General features: G+C 36.7%; 1 long non-coding RNA gene across 1 annotated transcript in view; it reads left to right on the top strand.

Annotated features, from left to right (window-relative positions):
• Window positions 1-18317, top strand: part of LOC138917186 (uncharacterized) — a 64770-nt gene extending 46453 nt beyond the window's left edge. The window contains exons 2-3 of the long non-coding RNA XR_011424886.1: window positions 15164-15287; window positions 16900-18317. This is a non-coding gene — a long non-coding RNA (uncharacterized lncRNA). The remainder of the gene's footprint in view (window positions 1-15163; window positions 15288-16899) is intronic.
• The last annotated feature ends 6141 nt before the right edge of the window (window positions 18318-24458 follow it).

Raw genomic sequence — 24458 nt, forward strand, 5'->3', positions numbered from 1 at the left:
AAGGATCATATACCAGGATCAAGTGGTATTTATATTAGAGAAGCAAGGATTGTTCAACATCCACAAATTAATCTATGTGATGCACTGGATTAACAGAATGAGGAATAAAAATCATATGATCATTTCAATAGATGCAGAGAAAGCATTTGACAAAGACCCAACATCCATTTAGGACAAAAAAACTCTCAGTAAAATGGATATAGAAGGAAAGTACCTCAATGTAGCAAAGGCCGTTTGTGACAAACCCACAGCCAACACCATACTTAATGGAGAAAAACTAAAAGCCTTCCCTCTGGGAACAGAAACAAGACAAGGGTACCCACTCTCACCACTCCTGTTCAACATCATACTGGAGGTTTTGGCTAGAGCAATTAGGCAAGAAAAAGAAATACAAGAAATCCAAATTGGAAAGGAAGAAATGAAACTCTTGCTCTTTGCAGAGGACATGATTCTATGTATAGAAAATCCTCAAGAAACCATCAGAAAACTATTAGAAATAATCAACAACTACAGCAAAGTTGCAGGAAACAAAATCAACTTATAAAAATCAGTTGCATTTCTATACACTAATAATGAATTAGCAGAAAAAGAAGTCAAGAATACAATCTAATTTACAAAAGCAACACAAAGAATAAAATATCTAGGAATTAATTTAACTAAAGAAGTGAAAGACCTATACACTGAAAACTGTAAGACATCATTGAAAGAAATGGAAGAAGATAGAAAGAAATGGAAGAAGATAGAAAGAAATGGAAAGATATTCTATGCTCACAGATTGGAAGAATAAACATAGTTAAAATGTCCATATTACTTAAAGCAATCTACAGATTCAATGCAATCCCTTTCAGAATCTCAATGACATTCTTAATGGAAATAGAACAAAGAATCCTAAAATGTATATGAAATAACAAAAGACTTCAAATAGCCAAAGCAATCCTGAGAAAAAAGAACAAAGCTGGAGGCATCACAATATCTGACTTCAACATATGCTACAAAGCTATAGTAATCAAAACAGCATGATACTGGCACAAAAACAGACACACAGATCAATGACACAGAATTGAAAGTCCAGAAATAAAACCCCACATCTATGGACAGTTAATCTTTGACAAAGGAGCCAAGAATTTGTAATGGAAAAAAGAAAGTCTCTTCAATAAACGGTGTTGGGAAAACTGGACAGCCACATGCAAAAGAATGAACGTAGCCCATTATCTTTCACTATACACAAAAATTAACTCAAAATGTATTAAAGACTTGAATGTAAGACCCTAAACCAGAAAATTCCTAGGAGAAAATATGGGCAGTACACTTTTTCACATTGATCTTAGCAGCCTGTTTTTAAATACTATGTCTATTAAGGCAAGAGAAACAAAAGAAAAAATTAACAAATGGGACTACATCAAACTAAAAATAGACAACCCACCAACTGGGAGAAAATATTTGCAAATTATATATCCAACAAGGGGTTAATATCCAAAAGATATAAAGAACTCATACAACTCAACAACAAAAAGCAACCCAATCAAAAAATGAGCAGAGGATATGAACAGACATTTTTCCAAAGCAGGTATACAGATGATCAACAGGCATGTGAAAAAACGTTCAACATCACTAATTATTAGGGGAATGCAAATTAAAACTACAATTAGATGTTACCTTATACCTGTCAGAATGGCTATAGTTACCAAGAGAAAAAAATAAGAAATGTTGGAGAGGATGTGGAGAAAAGACAATCCACATACACCGCTAGTGGGAATGCAAACTGGTGCAGTCACTATGGAAGACAGTGTGGAGATTTCTCAAAAAAATTAAAAATAGAAATAGCATATGATCCAGCTATCCCACTACTGGGTATTTATACAAAGAACTTGAAATCAACAATACAAAGAGATTCATGCACCCCTATGTTCAATGCAGCATTATTCACAATTCCCAAGATGTAGAAGCAAACCAAGTGCCCATCCACTGATGAATGGATAAAGAAGATGTGGTATATTTACACAGTGGAGTACTGCTCAGCCCGAAAAAATATGAAATCATCTCATTTTCAGCAACATGGATGGACCTTGAGGGTATTATGTTAATCGAAATAAGCCAGACAGAGAAAGATGAACACCACATGATTTCACTCATATGTGGAAGACAAATACACACATGGACAAAGAGAACAGATTAGTGGTTGTCAGAGGGGAATGGGGTTGAGGAGTGGGCAAAAGGGGTAAAGGGGTCCATATATGTGGTGATGGATAAAAATTAAACTATTGGTGATGAGCACAATGCAGTCTACACAGATAGATAACAATGTACACCTGAAATTTCACAATGTTATAAACTATTACACCCTCAATAAAATTTAAAAATAGAAATACTTTCAGATTAGAAAAGAGAAATTTGAATGACAACATTTGGCTTTAAAATAATGGAAAGAGCTAGTAAATCAAAACTGTAGGATTACAGAACTGGAGACTGCCTTACAGTTAAACTTTACAAATGAAAGACTGAGACTACTTAGGATCAGCCTTAGAAATTGAATCCAGTTCTTTTGACTTCACTTGTAGTGCATTTTCTACTCCCTACATACAGGACTTAAGGGTTTTTCTCTTTTTCAAGCCAGTTTTGGATAATTCCTCTTTATAATATAGCCAATTTCATCCAGAAATCTCTCTTGGATTTAATAAAAGGTGAATACAATCTCTTCTACTGATGAAAATCAATTATGCTTAAATTAGAGTTTCTCTTAAGGCTTTCTCTATGTTTGCAATATATAATTTGAAACCTTTGTCTCTTTTGGGTTTCTACCTTGAGGCACATTTGAAGTTAGATGTTCCAAAACTGGAGCCAGTGAAGGGATACCCTTTATTTGTGAAGACAGACCCACCAAATTCAGTGAGGGTTTGAGTGACTGAGCCAAACGAGGTGCAGTTTCTGAGAGCTGATATTCTAAGACGTCATTTTTGGTATCCTCCAGAATTATTCTAGGTGATCAAACTATGATTCCAAAAAGTTCTGCTTCAGTAATTTAAAGAATTATTTAGACCTAAAGAGTTAGTACATGGTCTTCACTATATACAGAAAACTGGAAATAGTGGACTGGAGGGCAGGAAAAAGAAAACGTGTGACTAGATTTAGGAAATTATGAGTCGTCTACAGAATATTGAATATTGATGCTGTAGAATTGCTGGGTCCCCTTAGAAAGACTATATAGAAACACGATTAACTAAGGGTTAATACCTACACATAAAGTAATACATCAAACTGTCATGAATAACTCACAAAGAAAGAAAAAAGAAGATAGGCTTTTCAACACTGAATTGCTTATGCTATTAAGTGTTAAAAATGTAAAAGTTCTGGAAACCTACAAATTAGTTGAGGGGGGAAAAAAACAGAAAGAAGTATCTTGCAGGTGAGTTCCAAAGTTAAACGCAAAAGAATGATTTTTATTTTCTCACATTTTAAAATGCTTGAAATCAGGATGTACCTTATAATTTTAAAATTAATTACCAGCACATTTTCTTTGTTGGTGATAGATAAAATAAGGGCTCACCTTATAATCAATATTCTCTTAGATTCACTTTAAGGAGATGTTTTTGTTTTTATTTTTACATAGGAAAGGAAGGAAACCACAGTCAATTATAAACTGTATTTAAGAAAGAAAAGGAAATAGAGAAAATTATATATTTATTTTTGTACTCAAAGATTGGAGAATACAGAGTCTTTTAAAATCATACAAGATAGGGGCTGGCCCCGTGGCCAAGTGGTTAAGTTCACGCGCTCCGCTGCAGGCGGCCCAGTGTTTCGTTGGTTCGAATCCTGGGCGCGGACATGGCACTGCTCATCGAACCACGCTGAGGCAGCGTCCCACATACCACAACTAGAAGGACCCACAATGAAGAATATACAACTATGTACCAGAGGGGCTTTGGGGAGAAAAAGGAAAAAAATAAAGAAAAATCTTTAAAAAAAAAATCATACAAGATATATTTATCAAAATTGCCCATGTTCTGAGCAAGAGAGGAACTACTAGTAAATAGTAAATAATTGATATCACAAAGAACATGTTCTGTGACTACAACACTATAAATTAGATATGAATAAGAAAAAAATAGTCAAAGAACCGAACATATTTAGATATGTAAAGTACTCCTTTAATAATTCGTGGGGCAAAGAAGAAAACATAGAGAAAGATAAAATATATTTAGATGTCAAAACTAAAATAGTAAAGATCAAATTACATGGACTGTAGATAAGGCAGTACCTAGAGGAAAATATATAGCCCTAAATGTTACATCATAAATAATAAATGCTGAAAATTCTTTAGCTAAGCATTCAGCATAACAATTTAGAAAAAGAACAAAGTAAAAAAATAGAAGGAAGGAAAGAGATTTAGAAATTAATGAAATAGCAATCCAGAAAAACACAATTAATAAAAAAAAAACCTTTGATAATATTGATTGAGAAAAAAAAGTGAACCTATAATAGGAAAGACAGTATAGAATTAATGTAGAGATGGACAAAAAAACACCCTGGAATAGGGTATAGAGCTGAGCAACAGGCTCACACATGTTCATGTGAAAACATGACATCTAACAAAGTTGATATTGGAAATTAGTGGAGGAAAAATGGATAATGCAAAAATGAGACTGGATTAATTAGTGATCCTTGTGAAAAAAATTCAACAGCATCCTCATATTCAAAAAATCAGTTCTTGGTAGGTTAAGGATCTAAATCTGAAAAGTGAAACTTTAAGTATCTGGAAGAAAAAATATTTTAAGATATTCAGATACAGAAGGATTTCCTAAATGACAAGATAAAAAGATAAAGGAAAACGCTGATAAATTTGACCATGTTAAAATTAAAACAAACAAACAATGTAAAGAAAAACAGCATTAAAAAGTAAAAGGTTTTGTTACTTACTGGGAGAAGATATTTGCAGCTTATATGACCAAACAAAGGCTTAATATCTAGTACAATCATAAAGCCCTACAAATCAATAGAAAGTCAACAACTTAATAGAAAAACTGAATGAATTTATACAATAAAATATGAATGGCTAATAAATGTATGAAAAGATGCTTAACCTTACATACTGATCAAGGAAATGCTAATTAAAATCACAAGGAGATAACTATTGTGCAACCAGCAAATGTGCAAAACTTGAAAGGCTGATGCAAAGTTTGATGAGAATGTGCAGCAAAAACAACTTCTTTGAAAAATAATTTGGCAATACTTAGTAAAACCAAAGACACATATACTTCATTTCCAACCACTTCAAGCTCCGGGCTTAGAGCAGTAGTTCTCAAACTTTAGCCTGCATCATAATCACCTGGAGGGCTTACTAAAATCTGCTGCAACGAAAGAATTTGCATGGACAATAAGTTCCCAGATAATGTCAGTGCTGGTGGTCTCAGGAGCGTGCCTCAAGAACCACTGTCCTAGAGAACTTGCCTGCATGTACCCGGGGAGACAAACATAAGAATATTCATTGCACTGTTTGTAACAGCAAGCAATTGAAAGCAACTTCAATGTCCCTCACTGGGAGAATGGACAGAGAAGTAAATTGTGAGGCACACTTAAACAGCACTTACAATTAATGAGTTTGATTTTTACAAAGAAGTTAATTGGAAAAGAGGAAAATATATACAATATGATACAATTTTAATGAAGTTTAAATGCATGCAAAATCATCCTGCATATTGTTTGTACATTTATATAGAAATTTAAAGTACAAGTAAAAATATAAAAGGATTAGTAGGAAAAATATAAAAACTTGTACCGTAATAAAAGACCAACTTCAGAACTGTGGTTACCTCTGGGGAGGGAAGGGGACAATGGAATCCGGAGGAAGCACACGAGGGGCATCAACTCTACCTGTGATGTTTTATTTATTTATTTTTGTTGAAGAAAAGACCTGAAGCAAAATGGAAAAATGATAAGATTTGATGGGTACACAGATGTTTGTATATTATTTTCTAATTTTTATTATATTTGATGATAATCTTAATTTAAATGGAGATAGAGATACTAAGTGAATTCAGAAGCCTGAAGGCTCAGTCACAGACACAACATTGGGTTGGATGGAGTTTTCCTCTGACTTTGATTTTGAGTTTCTTTAATCCCAAAATTTATGCAAAAGCAAGAAAACGGAACAAAACTAGGTATTTCTGAGAACTGGGAATCTAATCAGTTCAGAGTACATAATGATGACAATAGTCATATTTTTAATTAATGTTCTATATATTTATACTCTACTTTCATATGGATATTTAAGCTTATTTAATCCTCTCAACAACTCAGAAATAAGCAGAAATGAAGTTATCATCTCCATTTTACATATGAGGAAACTGAGGCTCGAGAGGCTACGGTATCCAATAGCTAAGTAAAAGCCTGAACCTGGGCAGCCCCCTTGGTCTGCTAACTTTGATCTCTATCCTTGTATGTAGGCATCCAGGAGAGGTAGGGGTTTTGCTGGTAAGTGTTCAAGTCAATCTTATTCCAGCCTGGTAGGGGATAAAAGTTTTTACTTCAGGGGCCAACCCGGTGGCATAGTGGTTATGTTCGCAAGCTCTGCTTCAGCGGCTGGGGTTTGTGGGTTCAGATCCCCAGTGTGGACATACACACCTCTCATCAAGCTATGCTGTGGTGGCATCCCACATACAAAAAGTAGAGGAAGATTGACACAGATGTTAGCTCACCGACAATCTTCCTTTCACACACAAAAGCATTTTTTCCTCCAAATTTGTTTTGACGCTGACTAACAAGAACTCAAGGGATTTCTGCCATATTAAATTGCTTTCTGCCAGTGAGCTGTTCTGCTGACATAAAGCTTTCAGTTTTTCTAGGAGAAGCTCCTGGAAGCAGCGATGTGGTTGATGGGTGAAGCCTGGGTTTTGAAGTTTGTGTGGACGGTTTTCAAGTCCTCATGCCATCTCTCACTAGCTGTATGAAGCGGGCAATTTTATCAGCATTGAGGAGCCTCAGTTGCCTCATCTGTCAAGTAGGACCCCCTCGCTGGTGAGGCTTGCAGGGTCTACTGTGTGTGCAGGGTGTAATCAGTGCCTGGCGTGTAATAACAGCTCAGTAAGTGGGTGCTACTCATTGAACAATTGTTACATTTATTAGTTGAGATACTGCCAACTTGTGAAATTTATTCCCTCTTTCTCACTTCCTCCCCCATGAGCTTTATCGAATTCAATATGGAATACACTGAAAGGTAAACATGGAAGTCCATGCCTGTCTCACCAGTCGATTTCTGTCAATTTAGAATGGAGGAGGGGCGTGGGGAGAGAAGAAGGAGGGAAGGAGGGAGAGAGAGAAAGAAAGAGAAATTTCATTTCTAAGATTTCTAAAATTTCTGAAAATTTTCAATTCAGCAAAATACTTGAACAATTACAGAGCGGAAGAAGTCGCAAAACATAAATGCAAGCTGTTCATGAATATTTATTGAAAAATCTGACCTATGTTTAGACTATTTCTTCAAAAGCAGCAATGGAATAAAAAACAAAACTAGCCTGGTATTTTTGTGTAATCATCACTGCAATTGTGGTGTAATAGACAAATTACTTGTGAATTGCTGCAAACAGTGAGAATTTACTGGTTTATTAAGTATTGATATTTTGTTTAAAACTGTCATATAGGTAAAAACACTTGAGAAGTAGTGCTTCTAGAAAGTGTCAGTAAGCATAGTCATCCTAGCAACTCACTAAACTTTTTGCTTAAGGCTTCTCCTGGAAATAATAAATTTGGAAAGAGGTGCTGTAATAAATAATGGCTAGATTTAACTTGAAGCATCACTACCAGATAGTATTTAATAATGGCCTTTGGGTAGTGTTGCTGTGAACTAAGCTAACTTCTTCACTAGGAGACCTTTGAGAAAGAGGAGGGCAAGGAAATGCTCCGTGTCATGGTTGACACCCATTCCAACCTCCCTTTAATTTTAGGAGAGGTTGTGAGCATTATTCTGCTGCATACTCATTTCTAAACGAATGGGCCCATGCTTTCCTGCTGGTTTAAGGCTGTAGATCTTTCTTTATGCTGTTTCCTCTGCCTGGTGTGCTCTCATCCTGCCACCTCTGTCCCTTCCACCTGGAGAATCGAAGTCAACAGTTAAGGAACTAATTTAGGAATTTCTTGAAGAAACACCAGCCCCCAATAGTACTGCTGAGTCTCTGCTCTGTTCCGATAATAATAACAATCAGATAATGATAATAAACTTTTATTAAATATTTTTGTATGCCAAACATTCATCCAAGCACTTTATATAACTTATTTAATCTTCACGACAATGTCATGAGAAAGGTATTATTATTGAAAGAGTCAGGGCCTGACTTCTGACTATTTGGCTTCATCACTCATTTACTATGTGCATACTCATCATTATCTCTCCAGTGTAGGGTTTCTTCAACTATTCATTTTCCTAAGATGACAGCAGTTAAACATGAAAAATATAAGGGATAAAAATAAGCTTATTTTTTTTGCAAATAATCTCTTGGAAATTCACAATACATAGTCATAATTTAAAGGCTCAGAGAAGTCCTATAATAAAGAAAGCTGTGTAATTTTGCCTCTCCCAGCATTTCCCAAAGAAAACCATGGCCAGATTCAGACTATTTTGTTTTTTCGTCCTTTTTCTTCTCCTTATGCTCCTCTTCCAACTCTTTCACTTCCATCCCCCTTCTAACAGATACTGGGTAAACTTGCTCTAATGCCCACATGTAGTTTTATGCTTATCAATCTATCTTGTAATTATTTATTTTTACATTTATTTCTTGTATTGGCCTGTGAACTTCTTGAGGGTGAAACTGTGTCATTCGTTGTTATGTTTTTAGCTCTGTTCACTGTGACGTGAAAGTGGTGTGCAGGTTTCTTGTTTGGCTGTGTTCAGGAATGTATCTGAGAAGCTACCTCCTCTGAGAAGGGAGAAGTAGGCACCGAGATGACTAACACATTGGACCTTGGTGATTAGTAGGTCAATTGTGCCCCCAACAAGCCCAAAATATGAAAGACAGCTAGGTAGACTCGCCCAACACCAGGATGTTGATAATTAGCGTGAGAGCCCTCCAGTAAGTACACATCCAATTCTGCAGATGCCTGGGAGAACCCTATGGGTCAGGAAAAAGAGCCATTGATTGACTGGCCTATAGAATGCCCATTTGGCAATCTAAAGGTGTAAGGCCATTTGGCGCTTTATTAGCTTATGATGCAGATGTGGACACAATGGGCCTGGAAATCCCTTGAGACCCAGGGCATCAGGCTACATGATGGAATTTGCTAGAAGAAGCTTTTCTAAAAATAATCTTTTTATGAGCAAAGGCAGTACAGTATCCTAGGCCAAAGTGGCTTTATTATCTCTTACTCAAAGACTGCAAGTAAAACTACAAACGCTTATCGTAAATTAAAGCCATATGTTCTCAAATATGAAACAATCGTTAACATTGGTTAAGCAATTTCTATATTCCAAGCGTTTTATTTATGTTAACTCACTGAATGTGCACAGTAACTTCATGAGGTAGCTATGATTACTATCCCCATTTTACAGATGGAAACTGAGATATAGAGAATTAAGTAACCAGCCCAGAGTCATATAGCTAGCAGTTATGGAGCCAGGATGAAATACTGCTGGTTTTGTTTCTACCATTTATTGCACATTTCCTATACTATAAAAACTTCTTATATTGTGCTCAACATTTTAGTATCTTATAGCTGATTTACATAAGTAGTTTGAGACTGTCATACTGTTCCACGCTGAAGTTTGAGCAATAAAAAGGTGACCATTGTGAAGGATGACTAGGAGATTCATAGCCATGGTGAAGTTGACATAGGTGTTAGAAAAGTACACATGAGCCTTGGAGGAACAGGAGGAAGAGAAAAATCTACGCATCTCTTGGACTTGTAAATCTTACCTCTGGTGGAGTAAAATGGTGTTATGCAGGAAAAAGACAATGGGATTTATGAGATCATGGAAACTCATTCTTTCATCAAGGTCTCCCCTGCCCCCTTTGAGAGATCACCTACTATGTGCAAAGTGCATACAAGCCTTAGGGAATGTGACTGGCATCAATTCATCTCTCCGTTGGTTTATCATCCAGCACTTCATACCCTCAAATAAACACAAAAGTAGTAAAACAAAATGGAGTTCAGAGAAAGGAGAATTTACATCCACATTAGGGATTTTGGGGCCTGGTCTTGAAAGAATGGGTCTTTTGGCGGCTATTTGAGGAGCAGGAACTTTGATTTATGGCAAAAGATATTCCTCATGTGCTAAGCAGAGTGAATCAAGCTCCAGAGTTGAGATAGCAATGCCTTATTTAGAGAATGAGGAGCAGCCCTGCTCAGAGACAGGGCTTGGAAAACAGATGGAGAAGTGGTCTGCTAAGTGTCTGCCTGAGCAGAGGATGCTGGCGTCCTGAGCAAAGATCTTGGGAAGCCACTTTCAAAGCCATTTTCATATCTCTATGAGGCAGGTTTCAAATGCCTGGCACATAGTAGGTGTTCAATTAGTATTTGTTGACAAAATGAGTGAATTGCACAATGTAGAAAGGCAAAGTGATTGCACAGCATCTCAGCATTGCCTACCAACCAATTAGCCTGAGGCCAAATAGTAAACCAAGCTATAGAACATGTTAGCCCTCAATTCCTGGAACAACTTCCAGACATTAAACTGCTGGACTTGCTCTTTGGGAGTGCCCAAAGGTGACCAGGGCACTTGTAGCATGCTCTTCTCTGTCTAGCCTATATCTGCTGATATGAGCTATCTTCCTCTGGGCTGTATAGAGTTTTTTCTTGTTTAAGACAACAATGAGAACTAGAAACTCCAGGACCTTAGATTTATCCATATATCTGTAAAAGCCTAGCAACCAAAGGTATTATCTTTATTCGGAAGAAGTAGAGCACTTTCAAGGTTCAGAAATATATATATAAAAATTGAGTTCTGAAATGGTCATTTTTTTCCCCCTCAGCTATGCCATTATAGTGATCAGCCAAGCTTCGGTAAGGTAAATACTTTTGGAAAATAAGTGGAAATTTGCTGCAAATCAGTCCCTTTTGTGCATGGCCGCGGGAGCATGTTGAAATGTTTGGACACTAATACCCATTCATTTTCTTGGCTCCATAAATAAAAGCCGCCAGCTCTGCGGCGGCCGTGAAATGGTATTCTTCAGGGCTCAGCAGGAACCCCCATCCTTATTACCACTGCAGGGGGCAGGACAGGCCCAAAATAGCAAGACAACTAAATCAAGACATTTTCAATGTCTAACAAAATGACTGTGTTTTAGAAAGAACCAAAAGGTTGGAAAAAATTGGACAGCTTTTGTACTTAGTGTAATACCTTTGTTAAAAGAGTTCAGACGGGAAAAAGGAATCTTTTAAAAATGCATAAGCATATTTCTGAATATCATTTAAAATCTTCAAAGATCTTATGAAACTGTAAATCGGATGCACTGATGTAGTCATCAGAGGATTCAGGCTGAAGATATATTCCATTTGGGGACCCCAGACGGTGGATTGTCGTGTGGGCTGTCAGAAGAACTGGGCTGGTCTTATTATGTGTGTAGGTTACATGGGGGAGTAACTTTAAAAGGAGGTCAGAGAAGCCTTTGAAGGAAACTGAGCGGCTATTCTGGCCTGCAAATCTTTCTCAAATTAAGTTTTTTTTTTTCTAAATAGGCTAGTAGACCTGAGCATGTTTTCACTATTACCCTTTCTTTTATCAAGGGAAAAATTATCAAAAGTATTTCCTAAGAATCCTAAAGGCATGGCAATAACTGGGCAGGGAGGGGAGCCTTGGAGAAAAGTGTTCAGAAGATATTATTGGATTTTCTTCTTCTCACTGCCACCCCGCCCTGACAGTTAAGAAGGACTGTTCACCCATTTTGAATAAACAATTAATTCCTTTTGTTGTCATATTATAGCCCACAAGTAAGTATCCTGTCCAATAACAATTAGGACTGAATTCTTTTGCGTGGTGCAATACTACACATCGTCTGACATTATTTTAATGAAGCATGTAAATGTAACTCATAATTCTGACATAAACCAGTCATTTTATGTAGTATAACTCGAAAGGTTTCCTCAAAGTGTAAACACCATAAGATTCTTGCCAAATCCTTCAAAGTTAACATGCCACTCAAACCTAAAATATAGGTCTTTGGGATTTTTGAAAGTTGATAAACAAAGACAAAACTACCCCCACCCCCTCCGATCTCATCTTCAGTCTTTTATGACTCAGACTTTAATGAGAGCCATAAACATTACCTTGCCTAATAAAAATTCCAGTATTTCAGAGCTGGCTCAGAGAATGTGATCCACATCTGGTGACAACTGGAGCTAATTAATATCTTTATAGGTGTCTTCCATCCGCTAGAGTTTAAACAGAAATAGTCAGGGGTGCTTACATCAAAGCCCGAGGCATCGAGGGCTGTTGCTTGCTTTCCAGTCTGAACTGATAACAAGTAGACCAATTTTTATAGGATTGTAAAAGCTAAGTGTAGAGATGGTTCACGCAGAGAAGCACTTTGCTCCACTCTTCTTGCCATTCTGTGCTCGTGTTCTGGTTTTGTCTGCTTTAGGCTAGCCTGGCTAGTTAGTTAGACATATGGACAGGCAACAGGAGAAAAAAAATACTAAAAAGAGGCAGGGAAGCTAACAAATAGCTATGCTTAGGTTTAGACAAAGCACACAGTGACCCATACATACCAGATCTTCTTACAAAGATCTTTAAAAATCAGCTCTGTGAAGCATTTGCTTGTGGCACAGATAAGGTTTATCTAACGAGACCAAGTGAAAATTAGAAGGCAAGATGAACTAGCACAACTGGTGCTAATATGTGTTTTGAAGCGTACCAATTGGCCTAGTGCAATGTCACAGCTCTAGGCTAAACATGCAGGTGGTCGAGGGCTTCTTTTTCAAAGGTTGCCCTACAAAGAGCATGCCAGCCCTTCTCTGTCAATATGGGCCAGTACCCCGGGAGCTCCTGGACAATCGGAAAATAATGACATCAACCTGACCATGGTTAAGTACATAACATGCTGAAGGTTCACGGATGTGTAGCCTGGAACAATAAAGGAAAAATAAAGACGCTTGCTTGGCGGGCCCCAGCTGTTATTAGCCATGCTGTGGGATCAAGGAAAGGTATGATATGGACTGCCATTTCAATTGGGACCAGGTTAATCTCTCAATTGGAGGAGAAGAAAAACAACAACAGGAAAGCAGCCATCAGAATGAACGGAGGGGACCAACGACAATATCTTTATTTGCATAATCTGTGTTTAACCCTTTACTAATAGAGACCACGTTTCCTTCAAATAAGCTTAATTTTCTTTAGACTGGTGGGCAGAGAGCCCGAACACCTCAAAGTTCAACCAATGAGCACACTATCTAATATTCATTTAATATGTATGGCTCAGACTTACGGCTTAGGGGGGAAAACTCTAACCGTGCAGATTAAAAGTGACAGGCATCTCTGAAGGGAAACACTATTGGAATTTATTCTGGCCCGGCCTCCACTGCTGACTTGGTGATCTTCAGAAAGTGGTTTAATCTCTCTGCTTTAGCTTCCTTACTTGGAGTCTTACTTGAAATTAAGTAAGAGAGTTGGTAATTAAGTAAGCCTCACAGACCAATATTGTTCGAGAAATTTCTTTAAAAACACAAAGAGCTATCTGCATGCTTATTAAAGGAAACCTGAATTGCTGATTGCATACTCAAATACAGAGGCAATTCTGTGTGAACGAGCGAGTTTGTGGATGAAGTGTGCACTCTAGAAGGTGAGGGGCATCATGGGGGATGCAGGCAGCAAAGAAAGATGTGAACTAAAATTTTGCCAGAAAGTGGTAAGAGAAACTGGAATTTCTCAGGAAGAAGGACTGAGGTTTTAGCCCTTGTTTGTTCTGTTTCTTTGTTTTTGAATTTGTTTTCATCTTTTCCTGAACCATCTATTTCTACTTACATTTTTTACTTCCCAAATAAAATAGGAGGACAAGGAACTTTGTAAATTTAAAATGATCACTTAGAGAAGGAAGATAAAGATGGCCCCAAATTGTTTCTAGTTCAGCAAAGGAAAATGTTCTTAGGTTCCAATGCTCCCGTTGACTTGGTTCAGTGAGTCTCAGGTTATTTTGAACTTTTAAAGAGGTGGTGGGCTGAGGACAGGTGCATATATATGTTGTACCAGTTTTTATATAATTAACCGTGGCCGCATCTCCACAAAAAGACTGTTTTGAACAATCATTGTGAAGAATTCTTTTTTCCCCAATTACTTACGTTTTTTAAATTATAAAAGTACATCCTACAGAGCTATGTATACTAGAGTAGGAAAAAAGTTTACATAATCTTAGTTTCCAGCTCAAACAGAATAACTGTTTTGACACAGTTCATTCTCTTTTAATTATACTTGTATTTTTCTTCCTTACAGAGTCAAGATCATGTCATATATAAATTGTGTTTTACTTTTTTCTCAGTCAATATTACAGCACACTACTAGAATCTTCATAAACATGCTTTTTATCTGCCTGCATGACATTTCCTCTTCTGAATTGAATATTTTGGGTTGTATCAAATCTCTTATTTAATATTAAAATAATATTACTCTAAATAATGATACAATTAAATCATTTTGTTTGTCTTCCCTCATTTGTAATTTATTTCTTAATATAAATTTCAGCTAGAGAGGCAGAGTAAACTCTTCAAAAGCAACAGATTATAAAGAGCCTCTTTACTATAAATCCTATTTAAAAAAAATCACTCAAGTATTTTTAGCTTTAGCTCCAAGGATAAACAGGAAAATGTTGTAAGACTTTAGAAACATGTTTGAATAGACCTTTCATGCCTAGTGGTCAGAATAGGCGGTGTATCACACACAGATAGAGATTAGAGTGTGTGAGAACTCTTCACTCCTTATTGGAAATGATCTTAGCCAAACTGCTAGCCCAGCCCAGTCTCTGGACATTAGTTTATTGGCATAATTGACTGAATATTTAATGAAGCTTGTGGTGTAGGGATCTCTTCTACTAGATGCATGGTTGGACATGTCCCAGAAAACTTCTGGGATTGTGAGGGGCTTTCCATGGATTGACTCTAACCCAAAGAATCATCGATAAGAGTATGTTTGGTTTTGATCCCATGATCATCATAAGGCTTTCTCTTAATATATACTGTTTCCCTCCTTCAGGCTTTACCCTGGATTAGCATCTACTGTCCTGCTAAGGTTTCAAGTCCGGCGTGTTTCCAGTGGATGAAAACTAACCCTGTGTTACACAAAGAACCTAAGCTACAGCAATCTAGATAACTTAAGGGTAAGTGCAGCGTTAAGCCAACTTTTTCTTGATAAACTGATGCTACATTTTATAAGTGGTGTGTTTGTGAAAACTTATGCATAGCACTTTTGTATTCAAATCCAGTACCATGGTTTTTATGAATTCCTTCTTAAGAAAACAAATATTTTTTGTTTGGGTTTTCCAACACTTTCTTATCAGAGGTAGCTTTGGATCTTTAAAAACTCTGTGTACCAAGGCCAGTTAGCTAGTAAAAGTAAATTACACACTCATTAAACATTTGGAAAGTTTATTCAAGATGGAAGTTGATTGCAGGTCATTGGAGTTATGAAGACTCCAAAACAAAAAGAACTGAACCCCAGGAACCGTAAGATTCAACATGATAGGAAAGTAACCCATAAAGAACACATTTTTCTTTGAACAAAAGTTTCATGGCTCGTCTGTTTGAATAGTTTCCATTAAAGCTCCTTTTTAACAGTGTCTGTGAATAGATTAAAATGTCACAGATTAGATCAAAGAAAAGGAAGAAGGATGAGGAGAATACGTAGGAAATGGAGAATCAGAAGTACCATTACGTTTTTGGAGACTAAAATATAAACCAATAAAAATCGTAGGTTTGTTAAAATAATAAGTTAAGGCATGAACAATTAATTTTTAGACTATTTGTCTAAGAACTTAAGAAAGAGAAACATGTTGAAATGAAATGGTAGAAATATCTATCATTAGTCAGACTCTCAGTTTCTTTAATTAAAGAATGGATGACCAGTCTTTGGCTTCTGCCCTTGTTAAGTCTCATGGAAAACCAAAGCTTGCATTTCTGAAATCCTTGGCCAAGTCTTCTGTTAGAGTAAACATTCACCTTGGTAATTATGGAATCACTTTTGGCGGAGACTCTAAAGACCAATCTTCAGCTCAGTTTAGCTCTAATCAAGGATCACTCAATAAATGATTTCTAATATGACGCATATGACTGAAACCTATGTCATTTCATATGGAACTATTATTTCATAGAACTACCATTAAATTGTTCCATTAAAAATGACAATCACTCTAAATTAGGAAACACTTTGTATTGTGAAGAACATAAAATAAATCACATAGGCTAAAATATCCTTTCTTAGCTTTCTTCTATCTCATTCTTCACCAGTTGTCCCTTGCCAATATGGTTTCCCTTTAAATGGGAAATTGGATAAAGTTTAGCAGTTAAGCCATCATTTTGTTTCCCTGGCAAATAAGCTAGTTTTGGAAATATATTAAATCCTGTCTCATTTCATGCAAAACTTATATATAACCACAGTTTGGTGTTGAGTGATAGGTAGAACCTCATAGCATCCAGAGAAGTGTGTGGAATTCCAGTTAGCAATCTGAAATGGCTCCAAATCATTCTGGCCTGGAAGCTTCACAAATATGTTTCGTCGTGAAGCCTCTAGTATAATATATATATTACAAGCATCTACCATAATCATGTGCATACTTAAAGCTACCAGCTGCTTTTAAGTCTGAGTGGGAAGGAGTAGGGGATTAATATTAAATAATATTGGCAACTGTTATTCCCATCAAATTTGTTATTGTTCCAGATGCAATCTTAAAACATTGTCTAATTTTGTTTCTCATTCATTTGTTCTTTCCACAGGTATTTATTATAGAGGAGTGCTATTGTCCAGTTCTGCATTGGAAGAACAGAAGTAATTATACTACTGTAGCTTCTAATATCCAAGCGGGAATTTTGCTTCATTAAGTAAATGAAGAGATGAGATTAGAGGTGAACAAAACTAGGAAGAGAATCAGAAGGAGAATTAACATTTCTTAGTGCATACCATGTTTTAGAAACTTAGGCGTTGCCATGTAATTCTCACAGCATCATTTACATATTTGTGTTGTCATCCCATTTTAGAGATGAAGAAACAGGTACTCAAAACGATGAGGTCACTTGCTAAAGATCATAGTTCCAGGACCTGAACTGGGATCCACATGTGTCTGCCTGACTTCAGAATCCTTTTTACCATCAATATATTACCTATTAAGAAATGACTGTGATACTACTCGGATTTCTAGAGAATATTAAGCGAAACACATACTCTTTCTTTTCTGCTCATAAGATCATCAAGACTTGAATTTATCTTTCTAACTGGATTGACAATGATGTTCAACATAGCAAATACCCACTGCCTTTCTACTTTCCAAAACTTTCTTCCATTGTCACTACCTTGAACAAGGAAACCTGTGTCCCCTGCCATCGCCCACAAAATAAATAATACCTTTCCTGAAAAACATTTCTAAAGTTTTGAAAGGTTAATACAAATGATAAGAAGAAATTGAAACACTTTTTTTCATCATTCAGTTTTTTATGTTGGTAAATTTCTATCTAAACACAATTTCCAAGATTTTTAAAGGAAAAAGTATGAAGAAAAAAAAGATAATGGATTTATTTATTACTTTTCATTTCAAATCATCATTTGCAACCTATTTTCTTTTCTTTGGAAAGGAAATTTTTGAGGGTCATCCATGGTATTTGAATGGATCTGGAAAACCTAATGAAAAGAGTTGAAATGAACGAAGAACACTGAGAATAGAAAATTCTCTGTTTATCCAGAGAGGACTGCATCTGTAGGATTCCACAGCTTCCTGGACAAAGTCCCCACAGGAGGCCACCTGTAAGAGTACAAGACCTTCAGCCTCTGGGGGCTGTTTTGCCTCCATCCTTTCCATACAAACAGCCCGCACACATTCTGTGCTGTGCTAAATCTGGTGATGGCTTTTCTTAAGTGTGCACCTGTCCATTAGGAATGGCAACGAGATTCCCAACTCGTTTTACATAGGCTACTGCACAGCAGTGGATGTTAATGACTTTGGAGTGTTTTGTCTTTGACAATAAGCCGGAATCTTGACTATGCAATTGACTGCAACTACATAAATTGCTATTTGGAATGAATCTTAATATATACACTTGTGTATATGAATACAGCTAGCTGCACTTTCCCCATACGATCATGGTTGTTAACATTCTACCCATTTTAAGTGAGCAAATTTGAATAAAATGCCTTCGTAATACATTCTGTGTTAACATCAGCTATTTAAAAAGCCCAAGGATTAAAAGTTAATTCCATCCTTTTAATTCAAGGGACATATAAATGGCATTATGGGTAGAGCCAACTCCTCTTTTATCAGTCCTTTCATGCTGCCTCCTCACTAATTCTTGGTTGTTCAAATGCTACCTACATAATAAAAGCCTTGAGTTAATTTACTAAGATTTTACACCAGTGCAAATGAAAGAAAGGAAAGTGCTAAACAAGGCAATTAGCACTCTGTTTAGTGCACTCCCAAAATAAATGTAGGCAATTTACAATTTGGCAAATGGCACTCTATCCAGATCCAACTCATTTATGCCTAAGGGGGTGGTACAGTTCATTAGGGGGAAAAAGTGTTTATATATATTATGCTATTGAGGCCCAACCCATTTTGTACTCCAGCAACAGATGCGACTCCTCCTGAGGTTTATTAGTGTTTCTTGCAGAAAAATGCCAAACTATTACGCTTTCAAATAAATGGTCCAAAAAGAATGCCTTTTACTGTGGCGTATTGGTAGCTAGCTTTACGAGATGGGGGAGTGTACAAGTGTGTGTAGGGGATGGTTTGCAAAACTTATAGTCATAGGTTGGAGCCGCTTTTGTAGCTCCCGGAGTGTGCGTTTCCACTCTGATTCCAGTTGCCGAGATCCGCTGGAACTGTTCATTTGAAGTACTACTGACTGTCTCTTAATTGACAGGAAGGTTGCTCCAAGCCTTTTATGTTTATTCTTGTAAGCCTCTTATTAGTGCAAAAATAATAGATGTTGTTAATGCAGAATCACAACCAACATTAATATTTAAGATGCTTGAATGATAAAGGTTAAACATGTGTTTATATTGCTTTTGAACAAAGAGCTTCACAAAATAGTTCAGAAATGTAACGATGGGCCAGGCTTGGAAGAATTGTGCCCAGTCTGAGTCTCTCATTCTTTGGGATTTACTCTTTATTTTAGGGAGGTGAAGTTTCTCTAGTTCAGTTTCACAGATGACTGTTGTCTGGAATTTGGATTCCCGAGGTAAAGAAAATATGAAATATTGACATCTGAGGAAGGAAGTTGCAATAAAATCCACCAGCTTTCCCTGTATTTTTGTTTATTTCTGAGTCTATATAGTTCCACTCAGTGATTAAAAAAACAAAAAGACAAGGCAAGGTAAAAGCATTCTTTTGTGCCCTCTAGCTGCTGGAAGCACAAATGGAAAATAAAATTCTCTGATGATTAAATTCACCTAATCTGGCTTGGAGGGGGAAAAAACACTATTTCGATGAGCTAGAGTTCTTTTTTCTTTATACAAATATACCCAAATAAATAAAAGTTTACCTTCTTGAATTAATTGCATTTTCATTTTCAGAAGACAGAGCAGAATAATAATTCAAGAAGACCTCTTAGAAAATCAAACTGTTGTAACACTTCTCTCAAGCAGATGATTAATGTGACACAAAAATTTTGGACTCTGCATTGCTTTGACTATTGATCACTGATTTTAATTCTGTTTCTAAAGGAAGTTGAATAAGGATTGCGACCTAGAGTGACTTTGACTTGTTTGTTTGTTTCAGGAATACTGTGATGGTTTTTAGAACTGATGACAAAGCTAGGAAGCATATGTATGTTTATGAAAATGAATGAGGCATGTATACTTCATTTATATGTAACCTTCTACTTTAAGGTCACTCTGCATGGAAATATTATCTAAATCAGTCCTTAAGAAAACGTTGAATTTGTGGATGACAGTCCTGATACGAGTTTCGGTTACAACCCTTTAAATCTAGGCTACATTTCAAATATAAAAATCAGTACCCCACGTGGTTCCCTTGCCACTGAAGAGAAGAACGTTTGTGAAGGTAGAATAAATGGCTTACTTGTGGGATGGTTCCACAAAGGAAAGACCCAAATGCCCAATTCATCATGTGGTTCTTTTCTGGGGAGGAAATGTCTTGCAGCTTGGCACATGCATGCTGCTCAGAATTGTGAAAAAGTGAAATAGTCTGAAATTTGCAGAATTGTTAAAAAGAAAAAAATTTCTCCGGGTTTCTTAAGAAAACGGTTTCCTAAATGCCCTATGTTTTGCAGTGTATCTTGGTGAGTGTGTGAGTATGGGGGAGGGGGTGGATGGGGTGGGAAGGGAGTTGAGCTGTTTAATGATTCAAGGAAATCTACAAGAAATGTTTTTCTCCCCCTGAAGTGAATGCACAGCTCAGAGGACTTAGTTGACGAGTCTCACAGCCATACCCAGTAATTCCCGATACAGTGGAGAGTTCACCATAAAGGGCTCAGTCTCAACAGATGTTCTAAGTGGCGCCTCCTGAGTCGCTCTTGTGTGGTGGAGAAATACAGAAATCAAGCTAAATCAAATTAGTCAGCAGAGTAAGAAAATAAAGGTCAGGTCCACCAGCATCTGAGTAAACAGCCTATGCCAATATGGCCATCTTCAGTCAGGAACTAATTAAGGGCTGATTGTCCTTCTCGGTGAAACCTCAAAAATGCATGGTGCTGAATTATTAAAAACAATAACAAAAAAATAATACAAAAACCCCACACACTCTGCAGTATGCCAGATGAAAAGATAGGGAACCATAATATCCACCGGAATTGTGTCTCTTGGATAGAGATAGTCCCTAAGTCCCCAGCTCTCTTTGTTTTGATTACAATTTTTCTTCCTTGAAGGGAGCAGAAAGTACGCTCGAAGCCTGAAGCCTGTCTTATGTTACAGCTCCTTTACCTTTGTCTGCCTATCTCAGCTGGTATTTAATTGGTCAGCAATAGGAGGGAAGTCTCCTTTGAGGTAATGAATATTGACTGTTTATGTTGAAATGTCACTGTGAAAAGAAAGCCCAGCACCAAAGAGGGAGAACCCAGTGTGAGAGTCTCAGACACAAAGGAGACACCAGTGAAACGGAGGCATTGAAAAGCAAAGCAGCTGAAATTCAAAGAATAGATGAAACAGACATGGCCTACATGTGTGGGAATTTTAAGCTAGCCGTTGACAGGTGAAAAAGTCATTATTTTACCTGTTATAACCAAATGCCATTGTGTGTTTTTCCTAAAATGACACGGAGGCCGTGACTCATAGAAGTCTTTTAATTGAGAAACCATCCTCATCTTTTAATGAATAACTTTCGTTTCATGAAGATAAATGAGGCAAACCTAATGGTTAATAATTATCTGGATTCGAAACCGCAGAAAAGGGGAAAGAGAGGAGCTACTTGGCAGGGTAGCCCTCTCTTAAATTGGTTAGGTCCAGCATTTTCGAACAAACCTGCTGAATCTGAAGTTTGGGCTGTGGTAGTTAGAGATTTCAAGGTAAAAAGGAAAGGGAGAAGGGTATCTCAAGTCAAGCAGAGTCTGCCAATTAGTTTAGATGGATTGAAAACTTATCATTTCATAATTTGGGACATTATTTTTGGTGTACCTTTGTAATTTAAAGGTGGCCCTGGCTGACAGCTGAGCTGGTGTCTCTCACCCTTTCAGCCCTGGTCAAGCACTTCCACATTTAAGTTGGGTTTGCTGGGAGGTTTGGCTTTTTTTTACCCACAATGGATTTTATGTCATTGTGTGAATCGGATTTTCCATTCTTATATTTCCCCCAAATGGTGACAAGCCGGATGAGTAATATCAGAAAAGTTCAGCAAACAGAGAATTTCCAAATGATTTAAATGCGTAGGAAGTTTTAACGATGCCAAGTTTTTAAATCTGGGAGGACCCCTCTCCAACCCTCTTTGGGCTTCATGACCATTTTGCAAATTAATGATAGCCCCAAGTATTGTATTTCTTGCCTTTTTATTGTGGAAAAGAAGGGAAATGAAACAAAGAGATAGCTATGTAACTATTGAGTCACACTCATGGGAAAAATAAAAAGACTGAAGAACCGAAATAAACAAAAACTTGAGTTTCTGGTCCCCATGAATAGGCAGTTGTATTTACAGTGTGGCTTTACTGTTCACATATTTAAAGTTCACATATTTGAACTTTATCATAATTGAGACCCCATCATTGCAAATTTCTGAGGCAAGAGCTCATTACCTTTCTCTTTGGATCGCTCCCAAATGCAGAAAGGATTCCCTGTTTTTATTGCCCAACCATTCAATTATGTTTTTTAAAAGCCCAATAAATAAAAGACGACATCTTGAATCACATCCTGTGTCACACTTGAACCCTAGCCTGTGACACTCACCTCACTCGGACTAACAAGCTGCACGCCCCGAGAAGAGTGATACCGCTTCATTAGCAAGATCTGTTTCACCTTTAAAAACCCTTGGCTTCCCGTTTGCGTTAAGCGAGATTGAGACGTCTTGGGCCTCTCCTTGACATTTAGGAATCCTCCAAGACAAAAAAGGAAGTCATTACATCTCCAGTTCACCTGCAAAGAAGATGTCATTAAAAGAGGAAGCAAAATGAAACCCTGTCAACTTGTTAGGGCCCAAAAGGTAATTCTGCCATCAAATATGGAGTGAGGGAATGATACGGAATCCTATTATTACTGACACGAAAGAACTTACTGGGTCAAAGGTGTCCAGTGCCAGAAAAGTTCAGGTGTTGCTAAATTCATTAACATGTCAGTTTGAAAAGATGTGATGTCATTCCTGTTGTCTGTAGGGATGAAAACGGAATCTGCTTGCTCCTGTCAACAAAGTATCATCTTAATTTCATTTGCTCTGCACCTGATTTGCCATCTGTAAAGGGTTAAGGGCCATGGGCGATGGCTTCTTAAAAGGCTACTAATATTTGACGTATATCATTCTAATCTGCCCTTTTCATCACCACTCCCTACCACCAAAAAAAAAAAAAATGTTGCTAAGTCAACACTACTTGTAATAGTTTGCTTGCCAGATTTCTGTTAATGAAAGTCATAGAGGGACTGTGAATCTCTGCTGCTCTTTTATTTATTTGTATTATTAAAGATAAACGTACTCACTTTTCTTTATAAGATTATGTGGCTTTATATAATCATGAGAAATTTTGATATGAATTTGACATTTAAATCTCCAGACATTGGCTAAGTTCTCTCCTTCTTCATTTGTGGACATTTTCTTCAAATTTTATTTCAATAGGTTCTTTCGAAAATGTGAGGGACTTCATAAAGCGTGTCTTGATAAACAGGATGCAAACACATGCTATGCATTTGAGTTGATAAAGAATATTTATTTGGCAACTTGTATCAGAAAATATTAAGGTTGATATAGCATAGAAAGCAAATATAGACTAAAATAAATCACTTTGTGAATAAAACAAATCACAATTTAATATATCATCAGATGGTATCACATTTATTTTTCTAAAGATGTGTTATGGATGGTTTCAAAGACAGACCACATGGTAATAATTTAATTTTTAAAATTTGAAGTATCATGCCAGTATAATCAAATGTCAATTAACTGTATGGATGATTTCAAAAAAGTGAAATAGCCAATTTTCATACCTTGATTCAAGGCAACATTTATTTGCTTAATTTGTTATTCAAAGGATGATTTGGAGGTTTTTGCCATTTTCTTCTAGAAAACTGTAGTAGTCAGTTGCTAATGAGGAAATGACCAATGCCCTTCCTAGCTAAGATCATAGTGTAGTTTCTATTAAAATAACGTGAGTGCCTTTCCAGTTTGTGTCTTTCTAATCATTACTATTTATTTTATTTGTATAGAGGTAGAGCTTAGGAAACATAACATATTGTTACTCTTAAATCTGTGATATTAATAAACAACATAACATTATTTCACGCACGCTCTTTAAATAAGTTTGTAGGTCCACATTACTGGTAAATGTGGAATCTGGTTGGTCTACTTCACATGTGTTCATATTATCTCTTTACCTCCACTGCCTTGTCCTACCATCAATCTCCTCTGCGTAAAATGGAAAAGTACTTTCTTAAAGCGCAGAACGTAATCCCTCTGCAAAGAGATGTATTGTTGAGGCTCATTAAACTTTGCCCTTCCCTTTCCCCAACTATTTCAATTAAAAATTCAAATATGTTCCTGAGACTCTTAAGCCTGCTTTAAAAGGGGAATTTTCCCAGTTCTGAAATATGAAAACTTTTATTTTTAAGCAATCTATTAACACATTGAGGCAGTTTGAGTGTTAAAAACAACCATAAATAACATTGGTAAGGTGCACATAGATGTATGGCCACATTC

This window comes from Equus caballus, chromosome 1 (assembly GCF_041296265.1).
Source record: "Equus caballus isolate H_3958 breed thoroughbred chromosome 1, TB-T2T, whole genome shotgun sequence".
Classification (NCBI taxonomy): Eukaryota; Metazoa; Chordata; class Mammalia; order Perissodactyla; family Equidae; genus Equus; species Equus caballus.